This window comes from Somniosus microcephalus, chromosome 2 (genome assembly GCF_052327205.1).
Source record: "Somniosus microcephalus isolate GS21.2 chromosome 2, FLI_Smic_1.0, whole genome shotgun sequence".
NCBI classification, from domain to species: Eukaryota; Metazoa; Chordata; class Chondrichthyes; order Squaliformes; family Somniosidae; genus Somniosus; species Somniosus microcephalus.
In genome coordinates this window covers 156,275,007-156,300,286 of record NC_140988.1, presented here as the reverse complement: position 1 = coordinate 156,300,286, position 25,280 = coordinate 156,275,007, and the positions used below count along the sequence as shown (strand labels likewise).

At 46.6% G+C, this 25,280-nt stretch overlaps 1 protein-coding gene across 1 annotated transcript in view; it reads right to left on the bottom strand.

Annotated features, from left to right (window-relative positions):
• Positions 1 to 25,280, bottom strand: part of shroom3 (shroom family member 3) — a 646,471-nt gene that overhangs the window by 560,704 nt on the left and 60,487 nt on the right. The gene's annotated exons all lie outside the window — the stretch shown is intronic.

Genomic DNA, 25,280 nt, shown 5'->3' with positions numbered 1-25,280 from the left:
GTCTCCATCTCTGGGGATAGGTTATTGACAAACATTCACTACAAGCCCACTGACTCCCACAGCTACCTGAACTGCACTTCCTCCCACCCCGCCTCCTGTAAGAACTCTATTCCATTCTCCCAGTTTCTCCGTCTCTGACGATGCCACCTTCCATACCAGTGCTTCTGACATGTCATCCTTATTCCTCAACCGAGGATTCCCCTCTACTGCGGTTGACACGGCCCTCGATCGTGTCCGTTCCATCTCCCTCACCCCTGCCCCTCCCTTCCGGAACCACAATAGAGTTCCCCTTGTCCTCGCCTTTCACCCCACCAGCCTCCACATTCAACGGATCATCCTCCGCCATTTCCGCCACCTCCAGCATGATCCCACCACCAAACGCATCTTCCCCTCACCTCCCCTTTCAGCATTCCGTAGGGACCGCTCCCTCCGCGACACCCTAGTCCACTCCTCTATCACCCCAAACAGCCCTTCCCCTTCGCCTGGCACCTTCCCGTGCAAGCGCAGAAGATGCAACACCTGCCCTTATACCTCCCCCCTTCCCACTGTCCAGGGCCCCAAACACCCCTTCCAGGTGAAACAGCGATTTACTTGTACTTCTTGCAATCTGGTATACTGTATTTGCTGCTCACGATGTGGTGGTCTCTACATTGGGGAGACTAAACGCAGATTGGGTGACCGCTTTGCAGAACACCTCCGTTCAGTCCGTAAAGGGGACCCCGAGCTTCCAGTCGCCTGTCACTTTAATTCACCGCCCCATTCCCACTCAGACCTCACCATCCTCGGCCTCTTGCATTGTTCCACAGAAGCTCAACGTAAGCTCGAGGAACAGCACCTCATCTTTCGATTAGGCACTTTACAGCCCTCTGGACTCAACATAGAGTTCAACAATTTCAGACTATAACCTCGGCCCCGATCATATATATATTTTTTATCCACACTTTTTGTTTGTGCCTTTTTTTCTTTCCTCCCACGTGGCAGCTGTCTTTCATTCTGCCAGCACAATTTACACTTCATCTAGAGCCATCCTTTGTTTCTTAACATGTCCCATTACCATCTCCTCTTGCCTTGAATATCTCTTAATGCCTCTTTACTTCTCCTGCCTTCTATCCTATCACAGACCTTCCCTTTTGTTCTTTCATCCCCTCCCCCATTTCCCAGCCCCTAAACTTGCTTTAAAATCTGTTCCATTTCCTGCTTTTTCCCAGTTCTGATGAAAGGTCTTCGACCTGAAACGTTAACTCTGTTTCTCTCTCCACGGATGCCTCCTGGCCTGCTGAGTTTTTCCAGCATTTTCTGTTGTTATACCGGATATAACTCCCCTGCTCTTCTTCGAAATAGTGCCATGGGATCTTTTACGTCCACCTGAGAACACAGACAGGGCCTCAGTTTATCATTTCATCCGAAAGACGGCACATCCGCCAGTGCAACACTCCCTCAGCACTGCACTGGAGCGTCAGCCTAGATTTATGTGCTCAAGTCCCTGGAATAGGACTCGAACCCACAACCTTCTGACTCAGAGGCGAGTGCGCTACCCACTGAGCCAGAGCTGACAGTAGAGAGGCGGAGAAGTTTAGGGAGGGAATTTCAGAGCTGTGGGCCTAGACAACTGAAATCATGGCTGCCAATGGTGGAGTGATTAAAATGGGAGATGCGCAAAAGGCCAGAATTTGAAGAGCGCAGATATCTAGGATGGTTGTAGGGCTGGAGGAGGATACAGAGATAGAGAGGGGGCGAGGCCATGGAGGGATTTGAAAACAAGATGAGAATTTTAAAATTGAGACATTGCCAGACCGGGAGCCAATGTAGATCAGTGAGCCCAGGGGTGATGTGTGAACCGGACTTGATGCGAGTTAGGATACAGGCAGCAGAGTTTTGGATGAGCTTAAGTTTATGTAGGGTGGAAGATGGAAGGCTGGCCAGGAGAGCATTGGAATAGTCAAATCTAGAGGTAACAACGGCATGGATGAGAGTTTCAGCAGTAGATGAGCTGAGGCAGGGGCGGAGTCAGATGATGTTATGGAGGTGGAAGTAGGCGGTCTTGGTGATGGAGTAGATGTGTGGTCGGGAGCTCATCTCGGGGTCAAATACGACACCACGATTTTGAACGGTCTGATTTAGCCTCAGACAGTTTGCCAGGGAGAGCAGGACGGAGTCGGTGGTTAAGGAATAACAACATAAGAATTAGGAGCAGGAGTAGGTCATATGGCCCCTCAAGCCTGCTCTGCCATTCAATAAGATCATGGCTAATCTTCAACCTCAACTCCACTTTCCTGCCTGATCTCCATATCCCTTGATTCTCCTAGAGTCCAAAAATCTATCTATCTCAGCCTTGAATATACTCAAAGACTCAGCACCCACAGCCCTCTGGGGCAAGATTCACAACCCTCTGAGTGAAGAAATTCCTCCTCATCTCAGTCTTAAATGGCCGACCCCTTATCCTGAAACTATGCCCCCTAGTTCTAGACTCTTCAGCCAGGGGGAAACAACCTCTCAGCATTTACCTTGTCAATCCCCTTCAGAACCTTGGGACTGAAGACAATGGCTTTGGTTGTTCCAATATTTAGTTGGGGGAAATTTCTGCTCCCACAGTCACTACACTTTAAAAAAGCACTTTGGGAGCCGAGGTTGTGAACGGCGCTATATAATTGCAAGTCTTTCTTTCTTTCTGACAGGATTGGACGTATGGCTCGAGAAGATTACTCAAATAAGCTGGGTGTAGAAATGGAGGGATTTAAAACTAAGATACTGGGCCGGATATTCCGATCCCTACGGGTGGGTACGCGCTGCGTACCCATCCGTAGGGACATCGGGAATGCTGGTTTCAGGCATGCACAGCGCACGCGCTGGAAACTGGCACTTCCGATCTGTCAAGAATGCTCTTGACAGATCCTCCGGCTGCCCAGGAGCAGCGCCTCTGCGGGGGGAGAGTTCTGCTTTTTGGAGACCCTCCGCCCGCAGAAAACACTTACAATCCTTGCGCCTGGTAAAAGCAGGTGTAAGGCCTGCTTTTACCAGGATAAGAGTTGAAAAAAGTAAAAAGACACTTTTTTTCCACTAATTTATCATTTTAAAAAACTTTAAAGAAAGGCAAGTTTATTTTTAGCCCCGTTAAAAATGTTAATTATTTTTTTCAAAAATTTAAATTTTTGTTTAAAATAGTTAATTTATGTAATGTCAAGTCATTTTTAAAATGTGCTTTTTAAAAAAAAAAATATTTGAAGTTTTACTATGTTTTGGGGGCGATCTCCATTCATATATTTGACAGGTCTTCCTGTCAAATGTATGAATGGAGATTCCCTTCTGTGATTGGCTCCCCATGGCCCACGTGATCCCAGGGACGCTGCGAACTACCTGCGCCTCTGGAATACGTGGGCCCTGCGCACCGGCAGTTTGGAGAGGCCCAGCATCGGAATTGTGCGCGTCCCGGGAGCCCTCAGGTCTTGCCGCACATTTTTCCAGATCGCAGGCCTCCGCCCGCGGGAGGCCTGCGATCGGAATATCTGAGCCAATGATATTGAAACTGTTGCAAGAACACAGGAAGCCTGCAGAGCTTGGCGAGAACCGGGCTGGTGGATATGCAGGAAAGTGCTCGGCTGCAGAGTTCTGGATTAGCTGAAATTTGAAAAAGGTGGAGATGGGGAGGCAAGCTTTACAGGCATTGATCCTCGAAATCAAGAAGGTGTGGAGTACATCACTATAGGACTAAAAACTGTATACCAAAAACAAACTGTGACCTTGGTTTGAGGGTGTAAATCTAGACCAAACATCTGGCTCTAATTGAAATGAGTTTGGAGCAGTTTAAACCCAGTTCCCAGTGGAGGCTCACAATTTGGTACTAAATCGCCAAATAAATTGTTAATCTTGCTCACAGTGATCACTTCTGTGAGAAATGGAAAAATGACATTGGTGCAATAAAGGACATCTGCTCAACTGGAGTTAAGAAAGAAATTAAAGACACTGTATTTATATAGCACCTTTTGTCCTCAGGACACCCCAAAGTGCTTCACAGCCAATGGCTTATGGAGGGAAACGTGGCAGCCTATCTTACACAGCATAGTCCCACAAACCGCAAATGATCACTAAGGATTCTACCAAGTTCATGGACCACCCAGTATGGAGCTAAACCACACAGAATGGAAAAGACCACAGTTTAGTCCCTGGTCTGTGCTAAATTAGTTGATCTCAGCCAAAGTGGCCATTGTCACATTACTTTTAGTCTTTGTATATCTGGGCAAGGGAGACGAGGGGGGATGGGTGGGCAATCAACTAAGGTTTCTAATCCTGATCATCGCCCAGTGGTCATTACTATAAAGTAGTTGTGTGCCGATATTAGATAAGAGCTGGATTGGACTTGCCTGTGTTGCCAACCATTGTCAAATAATCTGCCAAGAGTCAACATCCAGGCTCACACATGAAGGTTAACCATTTGAGAATGGTCTGGAGGGTGACAGACACCCACAGAACCAGACCTTAGCAAGAATCACTATTTTGGGGATATGAAAAAAATGCAGTGGAATTAATAATCTTACCAAAATATTTGCACAAATTCTGGAATTTATTATAGTATGGCATGTATATTTTAAATATATATAATTAAAAATAACAGTAAGGTCAGGTCTGCAGCAATAAAGAGATTAAACAATACGATAAAAGTGAAATGATGCACAATTTTGAAATCTGGGTGTTCAGTAGATCTTATTTTATGTAAATTGTGGCATTTGCAGATATATTTCAAGGTTGCAGTAATCATCAATCGTTTGATCGTCTGTTAATGCAGCTTAGTAACAACAATGGGGCCAGGTTGCTTTTTGTTGAAACACAAACTGTTGGCTGAAAATTCAAAATTAATGGGGAGCTAAAGGTCAATGATTCATAGTATGGCTTTCATGAAAAAAGTACTATTGTTAATCCTACACAAAAGATGCGGGGAACATTTCCAGCAAATAATTAATAAAGCCAAGGCCAACCAAAATATTTAAGCAATTAAGTTTTTGTTGTTATGCTAGTTGACGGTTACAAGCAAACAGAACATTCATAATTCTATTAAATACATATGGCAGAATTAGGTTTACTGGTATTGACTATACAATTGACAATAACACTACACCAGCTGCAACAAAACGACTAAGTCCAAAACCGCCTTCAGTGTGCCAGTGCGGCCTTTGGTCACCTGAGGAAGAGAGTGTTTGAAGACCAGGACCTCAAACCCGGCACCATGCTCATGGTCTACAGAGCAATAGTAATACCCGCCCTCCTGTATGCCTCAGAGACATGGACCATGTACAGCAGGCACCTCATAGCACTGCAGAGGTACCACCAATGCTGCCTCCGCAAGATCCTGCAAATCCATTGACAGGGTAGGCGCACCAACGTCAGTGTTCTCGCTCAGGCCAACATCCCCAGCAGCAAAGCTTTGACCATGCTCGATCAGCTCCGATGGACGTGTCACATCGTCCGTAAGCCAGATACGAGACTCCCAAAACAAGCGCTCTACTCGGAGCTCCGACATGGCAAGAGAGCCCCAGGTGGACAGAGGAAACGCTTCAAGGACACCCTCAAAGCCTCCTTGAAAAAGTGCAACATCCCCATCGACACCTGGGAATCCTTGGCCCAAGGCCGTACAAACATAGAAACATAGAAGATAGGAGCAGGAGTAGGCCATTCGGCCCCTCGAGCCTGTTCCGCCATTTAATGAGATCATGGCTGATCATCCAAATTCAGTACCCTGTCCCTGCTTTCTCCCCATATCCCTTGATCCCTTTAGCCTTAAGAAATATATCTAACTCCTTCTTGAATATATTTAATGAATTGGCCTCAACGGCCTTCTGTGGTCGAGAATTCCACAGGTTCACCACTCTCTAGGTGAAGAAATTCCTCCTCATCTCTGTCCTAAATGGCTTACCCCTTATCCTTAGACTGTGACCCCTGGTTCTGGACTCCCCCGTCATCAGGAACATCCTTCCAGCATCTAGTCTGTCTAGTCCTGTTAGAATTTTATAAGTTTCAATGAGATCCCCTCTCATTCTTCTAAACTCGAACAAAGTGGAGGAGAAACATTCGGGAAGGCGCCGAATACCTTGAGTCTCTTCGTCGGGAGCAAGCAGAAGCCAAGCGCAGGCAGCGCACGTCAACCCAAGCACCCCACCCACCCGCCCCTTCAACCACCGTCTGCTCCACCTGTGACAGAGACTGTAGGTCCCGCACTGGACTCATCAGTTACCTGAGAACTCATTTAGTGTGAAGCAAGTCATCCTCGGTTCCGAGGGACTGCCTAAGAAGAATAATAATAAAGCTGAGGCTTTTAAATATAAATTTTATCTTCACACTATGTATTACATCAGGAGTATCCAAACCAAGGCCTGTAGGCCAAATGTAGCTCACACAAGGAATCCTTGAACCTCCCCCACGCACAGTCACTTACATTGTCAAGGCCCGTTTTCATGGGTCCCTGGCAGTGTCCTGCTGCCGCACGATTTCTTGCTCCCACACACCAGCCATCATGTAATTTCTGCCGGGTTTAGGCAGGAGTAAAAATGAAAGAATTTATATCAGCCCCGGGAATCGAAATGGTCCAGGCCTCTTGCCGCCGCCGCACACACTTGTCGCTCACCCAGTGCCGCCACCCCGCACCCCCCCCCCCCCGACTCCGGCACAGAGTTAAAATTGGGGCTTATACGTGGCCTGTGAGACTCCATGATATGCACCTAAGCAGTGCTTAAAGAGAAAAAGTTGGGGCACTTTGCTGCTTGTATTAAGGAATTTCTTCCGCTTCATCAGCAAATAGTCACATTACTGCACAGGGTGGAAGCCATGTTGTATGTAGAGGCTGCAGTGCGCTGAAGAGCAGCTTTTTTTTCTTAAAATCAATCACCTTATATAAAAGAAAAATAGACAAAAGCAGGTGGTGAGTCACATCTCTTTCCAAGAGCTAAATAAGGGTGATTATCATGTCATTATGACTATATAATGAGTAATGAATACGTACACCTAGGACCATGCAAGAATCTAATGTAAGTTAAGGGACTCTGACGCTGCATGACCAACCCTAGTCTTCAACCTGTTAATTTACACAACTCATATTTCCCGTTTCTCAGCATTAGAAATCACAGAGTGTGATTGTTACAATTATTGGGACAATTTCTATGTTGAAGTGCTGCGTGCTGTGACATCCACAAGGTAGTTTACCTCTTTCCTAACCTTATTACTGCAGCATTACCAGGGAGTCATTCACAGTAGATTATAGAAATCCTGTAAACAGCATATTGACAGTGCTACTCACACCTCATTAACTAGAGTACAATATGGAAAGAAGTTCCCATTACACATAACCTACATCAGGCCAATTACTGATACGCTTGTCACTGGCACATAATTGAAATTTTCATGTAAACAGAATTTTTATTTTTTATTATTCATTCTTGGGATGTGGGCATCACTGTCGCTGGCAAAGCCAGCATTTATTGCCGATCTTTAGTTGCCCTGAGTTTTGATATAACCGAGTGGCTTGTTAGGTCTCTTTGTTAGGTCTCTTCAGAGGCCACTTCATCACTAAGACCGCCTACTTCCACCTCCAGAGCATCGCCCGTCTCCTGGCCGGCCTCCCCCCTTGCACCTTACAAAAATTTGAGCCACACAACACGATGGAGGGTGTCCTCAGTGTGAAGACAGGACTTCACCTCCAGAATGACTGTGCGGTGGTCACTGCTACCAATACAGTCCTGGACAGATGCATCTGAGACAGGTAGATTGGCGAGAACGAAGTCAAGTAGGTTTTTCCCTCGTCTTGGTTCTCTCACCACCTGCCACCGTCTGGCAGCTATATACTTCAGGACTCAGCCAGCTGTGGCTACCGAGCTACTCTTGGTGATAGACATTCAAGTCCCCCACATTCTGAGCCCTTGTGACCCTTGTGCTTCTTCCAAGTGATGTTCAACGTGGAGGAGTACTGATTCATCAGCTGAGGGGGGGCAGTAGGTGGCAATCAGCAGGAAGTTTCCTTGCCCGTTCTTGACCTGAAGCCATGTGACTTCTTGGGGTCCGGAGTCAATGTTGAGAACTCCCAGGGCCACTCCCTCCCGACTGTATACCACTGTGTCGCCTCCTATTGTGGGTCTGTCCTGCGGTCCTGTCTGGGACACTGGCTGAAAGGATGATTCTGTGAGTATGACTATGTCAGGCTGTTGCTTGACTAGTCTGTGGGACAACTCTCCCAATTTTGGCATAAGTCCCCAGATGTTGGAGAGGAGGACTTTGCAGGGTCGACTGGGCTGGGTGTCAAAATCCGGTGCCGAGGTTGAAGCCGGGTGGTCCGTCCGGTTTTGTTATTATTGTTTTCTGTAGCGGTTTTGTCCAACTGAGTGGCTTGCTCGGCCATTTTAGAGGGCAGTTAAAAGTCAACCACATTGCTGTGGGTCTGGAGTCATGTATAGGCCAGACCAGGTAAGGATGGCAGATTTCCTCTCCTAAAGGACATTAGTGAACCAGATGTGTTTTTACGACAATCTGGTAGTTTCATGGTCACCATTACTGATGCTAGCTTTTTATTCCAGATTTATTTAATTAACTGAATTTAAATTCCCCAGATGCCATGGTGGGATTTGAACTCTTGTCTCCGGATCAATAGTCCACACTCCTGGATCACTAGTCCAGTAACATAACCACTATGCTACCATACCCGGTAAGTTGTTGTTGTTATGGGGTGGAACCCTAATTTAAATAAAAACCGGTGGCTTTATAGAAACATAGAAGATAGGAGCAGGAGTAGGCCATTCGGCCCTTCGAGCCTGCTCCGCCATTCAACGAGATCATGGCTGATCATCCAAACCCTAGCACCCGGTCCCTACACCGACAGCCATCCCACACAAGCCCTATCCCCGTAACCCCACGTATTTAATCCCCCCTAACACTAAGAGCCAATTTTTTATCATGGCTAATCAACCTAACCCACACATCTTTGGACTGTGGGAGGAAACCGGAGCACCCGGAGAAAACCCACGCAAACACGGGGAGAATGTGCAAACTCCACACAGACAGTCACCCGAGGCCGGATTTGAACCCGGGTCCCTGGCACTGTGAGGCAACAGTGCTAACCACTATGCCACCGTGCTGTGTGTACTTTACATAAGAACATAAGAAGTAGGAGCAGGAGTAGGCCATACGGCCCCTCGGGCCTGCTCCGCCATTCAATAGGATCATGGCTGATCCGAATCTAGACTCACGTCCACTTCCCTGCCCTCTCCCCGTAACCCCTAATTCCCTTATCTGCTAGGAAACTGTCTATCTCCATTTTAAATTTATTTAATGTTGCAGCTTCCACAGCTCTCTGGGGCAGCAAATTCCATAGATTTACTACCCTCTGAGTGAAGAAGTTTCTCCTCATCTCAGTTTTGAAAGGGCAGCCCCTTATTCTAAGATTATGCCCCCTAGTTCTAGTCTCACCCATCAGTGGAAACATCCTCACCGCATCCACCCGATCAAGCCCCCTCACAATCTTATATGTTTCGATAAGATCGCCTCTCATTCTTCTGAATTCCAATGAGTAGAGGCCCAACCTACTCAACCTTTCCTCATAAGTCAACCCCCTCATCTCCGGAATCAACCGAGTGAACCTTCTCTGAACTGCCTCGAGAGCAAGTATATCTTTTCTTAAATATGGAAACCAAAACTGTACGCAGTATTCCAGGTGTGGCCCCACCAGTACCCTGTATAACTGCAGCAAGACTTCCCTGCTTTTATACTCCATTCCCCCTTGCAATAAAAGCCAAGATTCCATTGGCCTTCCTGATCACCTGCTGCACCTGCATACTAACCTTCTGTGTTTCATGCACCAGGACCCCCAGATCCCTTTGTACTGTAGCACTTTGCAGTTTCTCTCCATTTAGATAATAACTTGTTCTTTGATTTTTTCTGCCAAAGTGCATAACCTCACACTTTCCAACATTATATTCCATCTGCCAAATTTTTGGCCACTCACTTAGCCTGTCTATGTCCTTTTGCAGGTTTTTTATGTCCTCCTCATTCACTGCTTTCCCTCCCATCTTTGTATCGTCGGCAAACTTGGATACGTTGCACTCGGTCCCTTCCTCCAAATCGTTAATATAGATTGTAAAGAGTTGGGGTCCCAGCACTGACCCCTGCGGAACACCACTAGTTATTGATTGCCAACCCGAGAATGAACCATTTATCCCAACTCTCTGTTTTCTGTTAGATAGCCAATCTTCCACCCATGCCAGTATATTGCGCCCAATCCCGTGATTTTTTTTATCTTGTGCAGTAATCTTTTGTGTGGCACCTTGCAAATGCCTTTTGGAAGTCCAATAACTGGTTCCCGTTTATCCACCCTGTTTGTTACGTCCTCAAAGAATTCGAGCAAATTTGTCAAACATGACCTCCCCTTCGTAAAACCATGCTGACTCTGTCCGATTAAATTATGCTTATCCAAATGTCCTGTTACTGCTTCCTTAATAATGGACTCCAACATTTTACCAACCACAGATGTTAGGCTAACTGGTCTATAGTTTCCAGCCTTTTGTCTGCCTCCCTTTTTAAATAAGGGCGTTACATTAGCAGTTTTCCAATCTGCTGGGACGTTTCCTGAATCCAGGGAGTTTTGGAAAATTACCACCAATGCATCCACAATCCCTACCGCTACTTCTCTCAAGACCCTAGGATGTAAGCCATCAGGTCCAGGGGATTTATCCGCCTTTAGTCCCATTATCTTACCAAGTACCACCTCCTTAGTGATTTTAATCATGTTTAGCTCCTCTTCAAACCTGCTCTTCAATATGATGAAAGATTTTCACGTTATTTACTTCAATGTCACCAGTCTGTAATAGCAAATCATCTTTTTTATTTTAAAAACCTAAAACTCCCATTCTACTGCTTGATCATGACCAATATTTCACATTCACAAATTGGTCTTAAAGTACATGTTGAGGTCCTTGCCCTCCTTAATCACCATGCAATTCTGCTCCTCCATCATTATCCAGCTCTATGGGATTGCCTGTGCCTGGTTCAAACATTCTGGGAGTCACCATTGACCAGAAACTTAACTGGACCAGCCACATAAATACTGTGGCTACAAGAGTAGGTCAGAGGCTGGGTATTCGGATGTGAGTGACTCATCTCCTGAACAATGTTCCCTGTAATTTTTTGGGGGGGGCTCCCTACCTAACAACACTGTGGGAGTACCTTCATCACACGGACTGCAGCGGTTCAAGGCGGCAGCTCACCGCCACCTTCTCAAGGGCGATTAGGGATGGGTAATAAATGCTGGACTTGCCAGCGATGCCCACATCCCGTGAATGAATAAATTTTTTTTTTTTTTAAATCGGAATATGGTCAGCACGTCTCCAGCAATGGCTTTTCTTCCTGCCCATCATTTCATGAGTCCCCCAAAGATGTATTGTTGGTCCGCTCTTTCTCATCTACATGCTGTCCCTTGGAGTTATCATCCACAGACATGGGGGTAATTTCCTTATGTTCACAACCCCCAGCTCTACCTTTCCACCACTTCCCTTGATTCTGCAACCACCTCCATGTTCAATCACAGAATCACAGAATCACAGAAACCTCACAGTGCAGATAGAGGCCATTTCGGCCCATCGAGCCTGCACCGACACATATCCCACCCGATCCCCGTAACCCCTACACCAACACATATCCCACCCTATCCCCGTAACCCCACGTATTTAATCCCCCTAACACTAAGGGTCAATTTTTATCATAGCCAATCAACCTAACCCGCACATCTTTGGACTGTGGGAGGAAACCGGAGCACCCGGAGGAAACCCACGCAAACACGGGGAGAATGTGCAAACTCCACACAGACAGTCACCCGAGGCCGGATTCGAACCCGGGTTCCTGGCGCTGTGAGGCAACAGTGCTAACCGACTTTCTGTCTGAATTTACCCAAGTTAACATCAGGAAGACCAAAACCATCATTCCCATGTACTGCCATAAACTGCTTCCTTGCCACTGATTCCATCCCTTGCTCAGACACTAGCTAAACCAGACTATGTGAAACCGTTGTGACTTGTTCAGCCCAGGGCAGAGTTTCAAACCCCAAATCCTGGGGTGAGCTCGTCACCAAGAATATTTGTTGTGAAGGTGAAAACATGGCTCACCTCCACCTCTGCTTCAACTGTGGCTGCTGGGGAAAGTGTAGATGACAAAGTTTCAAGCGAGTAAGGGCTGGTTGGAAAATTTTAAGAGGTTCGCCTTGATTAACCTCAAGGTTGTGGGGGAATCAGTCTCAGCCGATCACGAGGCCACTGCCAAGTTCCTGGAGGAACTGAAGAAGTTGATCGCCAAGAAGGGTTACCTGCCGGAACAGGTATTTAATGCGGATGAGACTGGTCTCTTCTGGAAGCGGATGCCTTCCCGAACTTTCATCGTGAAGGCCGAGAAGCATGCTTCGGGATTCAAGGTGGCTAAGGATAGGGTGACCCTTCTCCTTTGTGCTAACGCTGAGGGGGACTGTTTAGTGAAGCCGATGCTGCTCTACCACTCTCTGAATCCCCGCGCTCTGAAGGGCAAAAACAAAAACTATCTCCCTGTCTTTTGGCGTTCTAACCGCAAGGCGTGGGTTACTGCTGCAGTCTTCATGGACTGGTTTCATAACTATTTTGTGCATGACGTGGAGCGGTACCTTGCAAGAGAAAATCTGGCCTTCAAGGTCCTACTCATCCTCGACAATACCCCCGGCCACCCGCCGGCATTCCAATTCGCCCACCCTAATATTGAAGTCGTCTGCCTGCCTCCCAACACATCACTCCTTCAACCCATGGACCAAGGTGTGATAGCCACCTTCAAGGCATGCTACATACGACGCAGCTTTGACCGCATGATGGAGGCTATGGAGGATGACACAACACTGACGGTGAAAACCTGTTGAAAGGATTACACCATCGCTGACTGCATCACCAACATAAAAGAATCAATGGATGAACTGAAGAAGATGACATTCAACGCCTGCTGGGGTAAATTTTGGAAGAAAGCAGTGAATGACTTCCGAGGCTTCCCTACAGTTGACGATGAAGTTGATCGCATTGTGAAGGTTGCACGATGTTTGGGAGGCGAGGGGCTGGCAGACATACAGCCTGAAGACATCGAGGAGCTCCTTGAGTCGCACGGCGAGGACCTTGATGAGCTGATACAGCATTCTAGTGAGGTAGAGGACGAGGATATGGTGGAGAGGTCGAAGATGACAAGTGCCAACCTTAGCAAGGCAATGCTTCTTGCTACTAATCTCTCGCACCTCTTTATGGAGATTGACCCATTCTTGGAGCTTAGTTTAAAATTCAAGCGAGGTTTGGAGGATTTAATGAGAGCATACAAGCAGGTCCAAAAAGATACAGGAAACTCTCGTTTAAACGGCACCTAAATATCCAGAATTCTCTATTAACCGGCAAATTTCTCGCTTCGAAAACAACACCTCAATAACCGGCAATGTTGCCAAGTCAGAGTCCGAGTCTCCCGCGGTGGCCGAGTTAGTCAGTGGGGGTAGTTCTCCAAACTGCCACTACTCAGCTTCTTGGCGCTGTCGGAAATCGGAACACCTCAAAACCCCTGTAACAGGAGTCTGACTCTCCCGCACTGCCGGTAGTCTCTTCTGATGCGCCATTTTACAGGGGTACTGTGTGTCTCCCACGCTGCTGGTAGTCATTGCATTGCATTATGGAAATCCCAAAAGTTGGTCCAAGCAAAAGGAAGAGTGGTGTTAACTTTAAAACGGAAAATCGACATATGCCAACGACTAGAAAGGGGAGAAAAGTGTATCAACATTATGAATGAATTCAAAATCGGTTCGTCAACAATCTACGAAGGATAAGCTGCTCAAGTTTTATTCAAGCTCAGAGACATCCAAGAGTGTAGAGAAACGGCGTACGCTTCGTAAGCCTAAGCTTGAAGAGCTGGATACCGTGCTTTGAGTGGTTTTCTCTTAAGCATTCAGAGGGTGTTCCAATTTCCAGACCCATGCTAATCGAGAAAGCGAAGGATTTCTACGTAAAGATGGAGCTCACTGACAAGTGTGCTTTCTCCGAGGGATGGCTAACGTGCTTCAAGTTACGGCACGGGATATGACGACTCGATATTTCCGGGGAGAAGAAATCAGCTGATCACAATGCCACTGAAGAATACTGCGATTATTTCAATCGGATTGTGCAGCAACATGATTTGTTGCCATAACAGCTATACAATGCTGATGAAACTGGCTTATTTTGGAGGTTTTTGCCAGAATCAACGCTTGCTGGGGCTAGTGAGGCTATTGCTTCAGGTTACAAGAAAAATAAAGATCGTGTAACCGTGCTAACATGTGCGAACGCTGCTGGATCACACCGGGTTAAACTTCTCGTCATTGGGAAGTATAAAAATCCCTGTGCATTTAAAAATGTGAGGCACTTACCTGTTGAGTACAAAGCTCAAAGAAATGCTTGGATGGATAAGGAAATCTTTTCGAATTGGTTCCATCATATTTTTGTTCCATCTGTGAGGGAATATTTCCGTAGAATAGGGAGACCTGAAGATAGCAAATGCATTTTATTGCTTGATAATTGTAGAGCCCATCCGCATGAATCAGAGTTGGTTTTGGGAAATATTTTCACCATTTATTTGCCACCAAATGTAACTTCTCTCTTACAACCCATGGACCAGGGCGTTATCCAAAATCTCAAGTGTCATTACAAGAAAGACTTCCTACGTAAACTGATAAGCCAAGATGACAATATTCACGCATTTCAGAAGGAATACAATCTTAAAGATGCCATCTTTAATGCTGCATGTTCCTGGAACTTGGTGAAAGGTCACATTTTGAGACAAGCCTGGTGCAAATTGTGGCCTTTTGTAATGTTTGCTGAAGGATCTTCTTCAGAGGAGGAATTTCATGGGTTCAATGTTCATCCCAAGAGGAATACAATAATGGAAATGGCTGGCATGGTGAAAAATGTACACCCAGCAAACCCTCTACATCACCTCAGTGAAAGTGATAGAAACATAGAAGATAGGAGTAGGCCATTCGGCCCCTCGAGCCTGCTCCGCCATTCAATGAGACCATGGCTGATCATCCAAATTCAGTACCCTGTCCCTGCTTTCTCCCCATATCCCTTGATCCCTTTAGCCTTAAGAAATATATCTAACTCCTTCTTGAATATATTTAATGAATTGCCATCAACTGCCTTGTGTGGTAGAGAATTCCACAGGTTCACCACTCTCTGGGTGAAGAAATTCCTCCTCATCTCAGTCCTAACTGGAGGGGTACCACCAACGCTATCTCCGCAAGATCCTGCAAATCCATTGGCAGAATAGGCGCACCAACGTCAGTGTTCTCGCTCAGGCCAACATCCCCAGCATCGAAGCTTGGGCCACACTCGCTCAGCTCCGATGGACGGGTCACATTGTCCGCATGCCCGATACGAGACTCCCAAAATAAGTGCTCCACTCGGAGCTCCGACATGGCAGGAGAGTCCCAGGTGGGCAGAGGAAATGCTTCAAGGACACCCTCAAAGCTTCCTTGAAAAAGTGCAACATCCCCACCGACACCTGGGAATCCCTGGCTCAAGACCGTACAAAGTGGAGGAGAAGCATCTGGGAAGGCGCCGAATACCTCAAGTCTCTTCGCTGGGAGCAAGCGGAAGCCAAGCGCAAACAGCGGAAGGAGCGCACATCAACCCAAGCACTCCACCCACCCGCCCCTTCAACCACCATCTGCCCCACCTGTGACAGAGACTGTCGTTCCCACGTTGGACTCATCAGTCACCTGAGAACTCATTTAGTGTGGAAGCAAGTCATCCTCAGTTCCGAGGGGCTGCCTAAGGAGAAGAGATGGTCACAATCTCTGAGCACCGAGGATACGAGGTAATTTGAAGGAAAATAAAGGGAATGTTACACTCTAAGTAAAAAAAGAAATACGAGTATTGTACTATAAAATAAAGGAGAACTTGTACAGAGTTGGCACGAGGAATGGAAAGAAAATAAAAACATTCCATGCCTCGGTCTGATAAGAGTGCATATTCAGTCCGCTTTTCAAGGGAACATATGAACATACAAAACTGATGGACAGGAAAAGACCAGTTGGTCCATCTAGCCTGTCCCATATAGTTGTGATGCCTTATGCATCACGATACAGACAGTACCTACCAACCCGGAGCCATGTACTATAATCTCCTGGGAGAGGCGAAAAACAAGAAAAAAAAGCCAGGTCAGTTAGGGGAGGAAAGTCAGGAAAATTCCAATGACCCCCTTAGATGATCAAAACTAGTCCAGGAAATCACAATGACCCCGATTTATATTGCAACAAGATATCTACCTCTTGTACTCACGTGACGGCACACAATACGGGTTATTTCTCTGGGTCTCACTATCGTTTACCTAGATATTGGACATGTTAGGGTATGTGCCAGATCAGAGCGCATGTGAAATCCACTTATGGGAGTGACTGATGATGCTGAACCTGAGAAAATACCTAGCTTAATAGCCTAAAATTGTAACTGCCATATATCCAAAGTACCACGGTGCAAAACCAAGCAGATCCACAGGGAGACAAATCTACTGACCATAATGTTACATTTTTGAATCTTTTGTCCTCTTCGAATGCTATATATTCTGGCTTCTGGCATCTTGGCTCAGTTTGTAATATGCTCATTTATGAGTTGTGGGTTCGACCCTAGCTGAGGATTTGGGCATATAAACCCGGCTGACACTTCCATGCAGTACTGACTACTGAGTGAGTGTTGCACTGTCAGAGGTGCCATGTTTTGGATGCAATGTTAAATTGCTCAGGTGGATGAGAAAGCTCCCATGACACCACTGGGAGAACAGCAGGAAGTCCTCCCAGTGTCCTTGGTCAACAGTTTTTCCTCAACCAATACCTTGAAAAATAGATTAAGGGGTCATTAATTCAGTTGCTGTTTAGGAGATCTTAGTGTGAACACATTGGCCCCGATTTTCGGCTTGTGTGGGAAATGGTCGGATTTCCCCGAGTGTGGGGTTTCTGATACACATAAAAAAGTGTCAGCCAGCCCCACGCAATTTTCCCTCAATTGGCCAATTAATTCCCAGCATGTGGGAAGCCTTGCTAATTGTCCAAATCGAGTCAGAAATCCCCACAGTATGATGTCATCATTCGTGGTGCTTTCAAGGTCCATAGCAAGCACTGCATCCTCTGAAGGCTTCCAAACGAACCATACAGGATGACAGAGGAGCCTGCAGCAGCTGTGGGCAGTGCCAGACCCCGAGCTGCCTCCAAATTCGATGAGGCTTCACTGCAGGCATTATTGGATGGGGTTAGGGTCCACAGGGAGGTCCTCTTCCCTCAGTCAGGGAGGAAGAGGCCTCCCACTGAGACCAATGCTGCATGGATGCAGGTGTCAGCAGATGCCATCTCGCTGGGAGTCACCAGAAGAACCTTGGCATTACATCTCTATCTCCTTCCTTTACTCCCCCACAGTACCATCCAGAGCCCCCGTCCTCACTGTGGAGGAGGAAGAGGCTGTGCAGCCAGACTCCTCAGAGGAGGCTCCAACCTCTGAGGGCGCAGCGTCAGCAGAAGTAGGCGCACCCAGCACCAGCGCAGACACTCACACCTCGGGGGGACCTTCGGGACATAGAGTAGTGTTGTCACCCGGTGTTTCACAGCTCACAAGTGAGCCTCAGCAGATTCTGGAGACAGGGACAGCAGTGGAGAGTCCTCGTCGGAGGGCGCAGGACTCTGCCAGCTCAGCTCAGCTGCGCTGTATGTCGACCCTCTGCCTCTGGGTCCATCCGCAAGAGAAGAGGTGATGGATCTCCATGCACAGATGCAGGAGTCTCTGGCAGGTTTTGTCTCCAGGGTCGCTGCGAGTGTGGAGCGAATGGAGGAGTCCATAGCGACCATGAGCAGAGCCTTTGTGGAGTCATTGGCGCATGAACGCATCACCATGGAAAGGTTGGCAACCTCCATGGAGGAGTTAACTCGCCAGGGTACGGAAAACATGGTGAGTGCTCATAAGAGAATGACATCTCTTGAGGAGCGTTGGCCATCTGTTGAACAGAGAAACCAGATCTTCATGGAAGTCCTTCTGAGTAGGACTGCCAGTGCAGAAATGGGTCCCACTGGCCCCCTAAAGCGCAGCAAGGTGCTCTCAAGCCACTTCCAAGCGCTGGCCCCTTCTGGCTTGTCCAGCTTCAGGTGAGTGAGCAGCAGCCTGGTGCTCCTGGTAATCATCCTGCTGTTCCTGGTTCTGCTGCTGCCACCTCTGCTGTTGGAGATCCTCTAATGCCAGGAAGGGAAGGTGCCAAAGGTCTCCCATGCTTCTAGCAGATGCCTCGGTTGAGGAGGTCCTGAGTTAGGGTGGTGAGAGGGGCTTCCCAGGAGCTCACACTGAAGAAGTGTGTGAGGCTCCAACTTTCTGCAGCTGCTCCTAAGGCTTCAAATAGGTCCCCCAAGCCTTGATCAACAAGGTCCTGCAGCCTGCAAATGCTGCCTCTTTAAATATCTTCAGCCCTCAGCGACCTGCTGCTGCAAGCAAGCAAGCCAGCTGTTTTCACGCCAGCTCTCATCGGAGGGGTTCTCCGCAGGCGGGTTTCAGGTGGGGAAAGCCCCAAAGTCGCAACGGCACGGGAAAATCCACTTCAACAAGCAGATAATTGCTTGTTAGTGCTCCGACGAGCAGTCCCGCCAGCGGCGGGCGGGACTGAAGCGGGGCGCGTGAAAACGGCAGTCCGAAAGTTGGACGGGGCGGGGAATCAGGCGGGGGGGTCCCGACCCGCCTTTTCCGCGATTTTCGGACCACGGCCGCATGAAAAGCCGCCCGACAGCTGCCCGAAAATCGGGGCCATTGTGTTTGCCTATGTAAGAACAGTAACTGCACTTCAAAAAGTAATTTATTGTTTGTAAAGCAGTTTAGGATGTCTTGACCATGATAAGGGAATCTGTATTATTATTTTATAGTTAACCTTCCAGCGTACCATTATTTTCTACTTATAGTCTTACCAACGGCCTAGTTCTTCGATAGCTCCAAACTAACTAAATGATTTAAACATTCCATGCTCATAAATATTTCCTCACCAGTTATGCATTTGAACAAATGTCAGCTAAATTCAAAAGTAACTGCTAGTCATATACATAAATGAACAAATTACACATTTTTTTGAAACATGGCTTGGTTCCTTCTTCCTGTCTATAGCTTCAAAGACAACCAAACAAATATTCACAATAGTTGGACTGTGGACATGATTTTGAATGCAACTGGTCCTACGAACTGCTAATGTAACTTTACTGAATTAAGGAAAGGCTACCTAGATAAAACTATGTTTGTGGCATACCATATCATGAAAACTTGCGAACTCAAAACACAAAGAAAACAGAAAGTTAAACTATATGCTATGCAAGGGTTTGATTCCCATTTAGGTATGAAGAATCACCAGTCCAAGCAAGCAGTCTATGGAGCAAGGAGAAGAGGGGAAAACCCGATCTTATCAGAGAGTTCTTATTGCAGTCTTAGAACAAATATAATCCATTCCACTGAAATGTGAAGCATCAGATAACAACTATGTGAATGGGATGCATCGTCCTGCTGTTACCAGGTTATGTATAATAAGCCAGCATGCGTATCTCTCAACAACCACCATGAAAGGTAGGCCCAGAGTCAGTGCAGTGGGTCAAGGTGACTGTTACATTAGTAATCTTTTTACAGTGAGTATAATGTCCGTCTAGAAATCAAATACTTTGGATAAGTCTGAAAAGGGTGTTTTTGTCCATTCCAGCGCTTAATCAGAACCTGCAGGCATATACTCAGTCAATTTAAATACCACGTCACCTCAAAAATGAGTTAACAATACTTAATATATTCTCTTACTCAAAGAGTAAAAAAAAAGCTTTTGTGTAAAAGATGATCTTCTAATGAAACAGAAAGGTTTTACAAAGTTTTCCTTAACATTATACACTGGAATTTGCCTTTCTAAAAATAAAACTTTAATCAACTGGCATTCTGCTTACATGTATGTACATTTATTTAACACTGTAATTTATACTTCATTCACATAATTGCAAAAATCTCAGATGCTGGTTTTCAGATAGTCAATTCTCCTGAGGCTGATCTGGTATTTTAATGGTGTTCTGTGCAGATTGGATTTCTTATCTGAAATACTATCTATGTAGGCTAGTGAAACAGATACCGCATATTCATCTTTTGATTTTATTCCACTTTTCCCACAGTCATTAAATGTCATTCTACATGCTGCACGCGTTAATGCCAGTCAAAACTCCAGGAGATATGCATGCAACTTAACAGAATTGTGTGCCTTGGACCATATTAGGTATTTGTACAAAATTCAATCCATAGGGACACCAAAGGGTCGAATATTTATATCATTTCTAACCGCTGCGTACTAGAATAGAAAATCAAAATATCAAAAAGAGCAGATTATCTCTCTGAATGATTTTACATTCAGTGCCAATAAAGCTTCTAACAAGTCTAGTTAATGCAGTGTATTGCATTTCAAGTTCAAAATGGACATCCTTGGAATTATAAGTATTCTCAAGTAAATATCAAAACTAATACACAGGCTTTGGGTATGGCATACACAGTGAAATGCAAAGCATGAAGCTTGAGATGACTTGCTACCCTCTTCTGCAATGGTTACGAACTTAGGTCTGCTGTAGATACCATCTCAGGTTCAATGGAGTCAGTTGCCCCACAAGTGGTCTGAACATTTTACTTACATGGTAGTTGACCCGACTCCATCCCTCCCCCTGGCAACTGTCTGAGGTTGAAGCAGACAGTTTGCAATCTTGGTGTCGTATTTGACCCGGAGACGAGCTTCCGGCCACAAATACTCGCCATCACGATGACCGCCTACGTCCACCTCTGTAACATCGCCCGACTCCGCCCTTGCCTCAGCTCATCTACTGCTGAAACGCTCAGACTTGACTATTCCAGTGCTCTCCTGGCCAGCCTCCCATCTTCCACCCACCATAAACTTGAGCTCACCCAAAACTCTGCTGTCCCTATCCTAACTCGCACCAAGTCCTGATGGGTGCTGTGTGGTTATCTCACCCATGGCTCAGCTGTACCTTCCGTTATCATTGTCAAGTTTTCCAACTTAAAAATCACATGAAAAGATCAGGGGGGAAAAATTGAGTTGCGTCCCCTTTGGGGCGCTAACTTCGCCCGCTACTTTTAGCGCCCCGAAAAAATTAGCGCCCCCGTGACCATAATTCATCGGTAGCACCCCAAGAGGGAAGCGGGGCAATACTGGAAACGCCCCGCCTCCCTCTTGGGGCGCTGCAAGGGAATATCGCAGCACTACGTGCCACAGCGCCATGCACTGCAGCACATCGTGCCGCGGTATTGCAGGTCTTCCTCCCCTTCTTAAAGGGGAGGGGCCTTGCACAGCGCGCCCTGGGGATTGGGAGTGCCGGCAAAAGAGCCCGGCACTCAAGAGAAGTGCCGGTTCATGGAGTGCAGCCGGCACTCTGCCGGGGGTGGGGGGGGGGGGGGGGGAAAGAGGCGGGGTGACATACTCAGGAGGCTAGGGACTGCAACGGAGGCAAGTGCTGGCAGGTGGTCAGCAACAAAAATGGCTGCCCGGCACCTCGCCTTTAATTAGCGCCGCCCTGGTCGCAGGTAGGCACCCCTGATCCCGTCAGACATAGCGTCCGGTGGTAAGTCGGGGGGGGGGGGGCGCTACCGAAGATCGCGGCTGGGGATGTGTGCACGGCCATGACGTCATCGCTGGTGGCACAGCGCCATGGGGCGCTAACTGTTACCACCACCGCTAACCTCCCGCTGAATTTCGCGGGAGGCGTTGGCGGCGCCGCGCCCAGGGGCTAGTTGCTTTGCGCCCAGTTAGCGCCTCGCTAAAGGGAGGCGCAAAGCAACCGAATTTCTCCCCCCAGGTCTTTTATAATATCAAGTACGAAACAAAGGTTTTAATGTGGGTCAGTCGACAGGAAGACGCTTTACTTTTAGATGAGATGTTAAACAGAGGCGCCATCTGCCTGTTCAGATAGTTGTAAAAGATGGTACTATTCCAAGAAAAGCAGTTCTCCCAGTGTTCTGGCTAACATCCCTTCCTCAAGCACCACCAGCACCCAAAACAGATTAACTAATCACTCATCTCCTTTGCTGTTCGAGAGATCTTGCACTGTGCAAATTGGCTGCCATGTCTACCTACATAACAAGAGTTACAACACTTAAAAAAAATCATTGGCTATGAAGCACTTTGGGACATTTCTTGGTATATGAAAGCTGCTACATAAATGCAAATTCTTTCTTTACTAGAAATAAAACCCTCTAATTCTATACATTATGTGCTTAATCTATACAGAGAGACTGAATACCATAATTTTTGGAAGCTTTTATCCCCTCTCCTTGCACAATTCTCCAACTGACTGCATTGGTAAACCAGCTGCTCCGAGACTTCTGACAATGACACTATTGAGTTAGCCACTAGGAGATACACAAGAGAAACCGCCTTCTCTCCTCCTCATCGCGAAAACTCATCCTTGGGGGAATTCTAGACATAAAGTTGAATCCATCTATGGCGTAACACATTGGTACCATCACCTGGTCATTAATTAAGCCCACTCATCTTCAAGTTGTTGTGGGGAGTGGGAAAGAGATTGCATTGGTGGACCACGCTTCAGTGAATTCATCATCTCCTGCAGTGTGATATGTCCCCCAAAGTGGATATCGACGCTCACCTGCCCATTTCAGGAAAAAGGACAATATGCAAAGTTCCTCTTCCCCACGCTGACGTTTGTAGCAATTTTGAAGGCGGCACTAGCAGTTACATTGAAAGGCAGTATTAAATCTTCATGCTATTATAGTGCATGAAGTTCAGCCCAGAACACACAGTGTGTGACGATATGTACTTGATGTATGAAGTATTAGAAGGAGGAGATAAGCAAAATGTCTTTGTTTTGGTAACTGAAAGGACCTTTGTAGTCATTTTCTTTCAGAAAACCATACAAATAAAACAAGAAGTTTGTGCCCAGTGTAAGGTGGTACATACACTTTTACATACCTTTGGATTTGTCAAGCTATGGGACAGATAGGAAACTGTTCAGGAAATTAAACAATTACTGTACATAGAAATTTCAACACGTAAACATGCTGTTTGGCCCAGTCAGTCTGTGTTAGTGTTTATCCTCTATATGAGCAGTAGTCTGTATCCCATGCATCAACCCTGTTCCATTCTCTCTTTATTCCCCTTTCTTCAACCATCTATCGAACCTAGTCTTAAATGTCAACACGGCCTCTGTTTCAATCACTAACTCTGTCTCTACCATAACTCCACAGTAACAAGGAGTCCGGGGCCCAAAGACAAACCAAACAGAACAGAGCTTGTCACATGAGTGAGTGTGTTCTATAACCATACACGCAGTATTCACATTGATCCAAGATGAAGCTACACACTTTCTATGCCTGTGAGGAGACCTAATCATGTCATACAGAATAACTTCTGTACAAGAAACATACAGCTATCAAGCGAATACACTGTACTCTGTATTTTTAAGAACTGCTGTACTCTCTTTTCAAACATGCCATTACTCTCACCGAGATCTCTGGCTCTAGCTGCAACAATCCTTTCTAACTCAGCTCCAGCTGCACACAGTCTAGACTGGTCCATAATGTCACATCACCAGAAAACTGGAGCCAAAAAACAACTAACTATACAAAAGGAATTCTTTCCACTGTGTGATATACAAAAGGACCCAACTATACCATAATTGGGAAAGCTTTGATACACAAAATATCTAAAGTGTAATGTTAGGGGGAAAAAATGTGAATATAATTTCCCCTCCCCCCTCAGACCATGTGCACAAGTACCATTAAATGAGTTACATGTGTATGTCTGAGAAGTGCGAAGACTAGAATTTGTTGGCACTAATGGCTAAATTGTTACAAAACCACTGTAAACTACAAAAGGTAACATTCAAATGTGGGAATTCTTACAAGAGGTTACATTAATTTGGTCAGGGATTTGGCCTTCGCTATATTTTGCTGACAGGAATGTCTACTTCAACAATCAGCACTGTATTGTACAGTTTATATGCAACCTCATCAGTGAAGCCACTGTCATTATGCTTCAAGTTATACAAATATTTTATTTGGAACTGTATCTCCAGATTTATTGTGGAAGCAATTCCGCAATGCTCTGAGGCACCGACCTGTTGTTCTAAAGTTCACATTGCAGGACGGACCTCAGACAACCAGTGCCAACAGAACTGCATATGTGCAATCCTTTAAAAGCCATGGATCTTCTTCAAAGTCAGGGAGGATCCGTAAAGCCCAGCACTACGGAAAATCAAGTGACTGGACCGTACAAACAGGCAGTGTGAGCACTCGGCCCATTTGTGGCTGTTTATGGTCACCACCAGCAGCAGAGATGTCTCCAGAGAAGGCTGGGCGCTGCCTCGTTTATGTTATGGGGATGCTCCCTGTGGTAAACCACTGTATTGTATATTGCCACCTCTGGGTGGCGCTGTGTATGGAGGCATGCCTCAGCTGACTCCACCCACCACTGTGTGGGTTTCGTTCAGACTTGTTCAGTCACTCACGAAGAAGCATGGTCTCTTCTTAGCTAATAAAAGCCTTATTCATCTCTTCTTTCGACTCATCATCTCTTCTTCGACTCATCACCTTTTATGAAGTAATTGATAAGCGTATCAATTTTATTAGCTAAAAGTTAAATGGCGACACCTGAGGAGCAACAACAGCAACGGATACAGCAGACATTGCTGAGAGCCCTCAGACCACCACGCCTGGACCTCGACCCTCAAGATGTGGGTGCATCAGCCAAGTTTGAACACTGGCTGAGCTGCTTTGAATCCTTCCTCGCAATCTCACAGGTTACAGAGGAGGATCACAAACTGAAAATTTTGACCGCCCAGGTGAGCCATCAAGTATATATGCTAATCCGGGACTCTAACACGTACGTGGCGGCCCTCGAGCTACTAAAAGGGCAATATACGCGCCCAGTGAACCTAACGTACAATAAGGAAAAATGTATGTTTCACACCAAGCGCCTGGCCATCCTCGGCTGCGTGGTGGAGAACGGAGTCATCGGGCCCGACCCCGACAGAATGCGCCCCCTAATGGAGCTACCCCTTCCCCACTGCCAAAAAGCACTGAAGAGATGCCTGGGGTTTTTCTCCTACTACGCCCAGTGGGTGCCCCTCTATGCAGACAAAGCCAGGCCCCTCATCAAAGCCACCTCCTTCCCCCTGACACCAGAGGCGTGTGCAGCCTTCACTCTTATCAAGAACGATATTGCGAAGGCCGCAATGCACG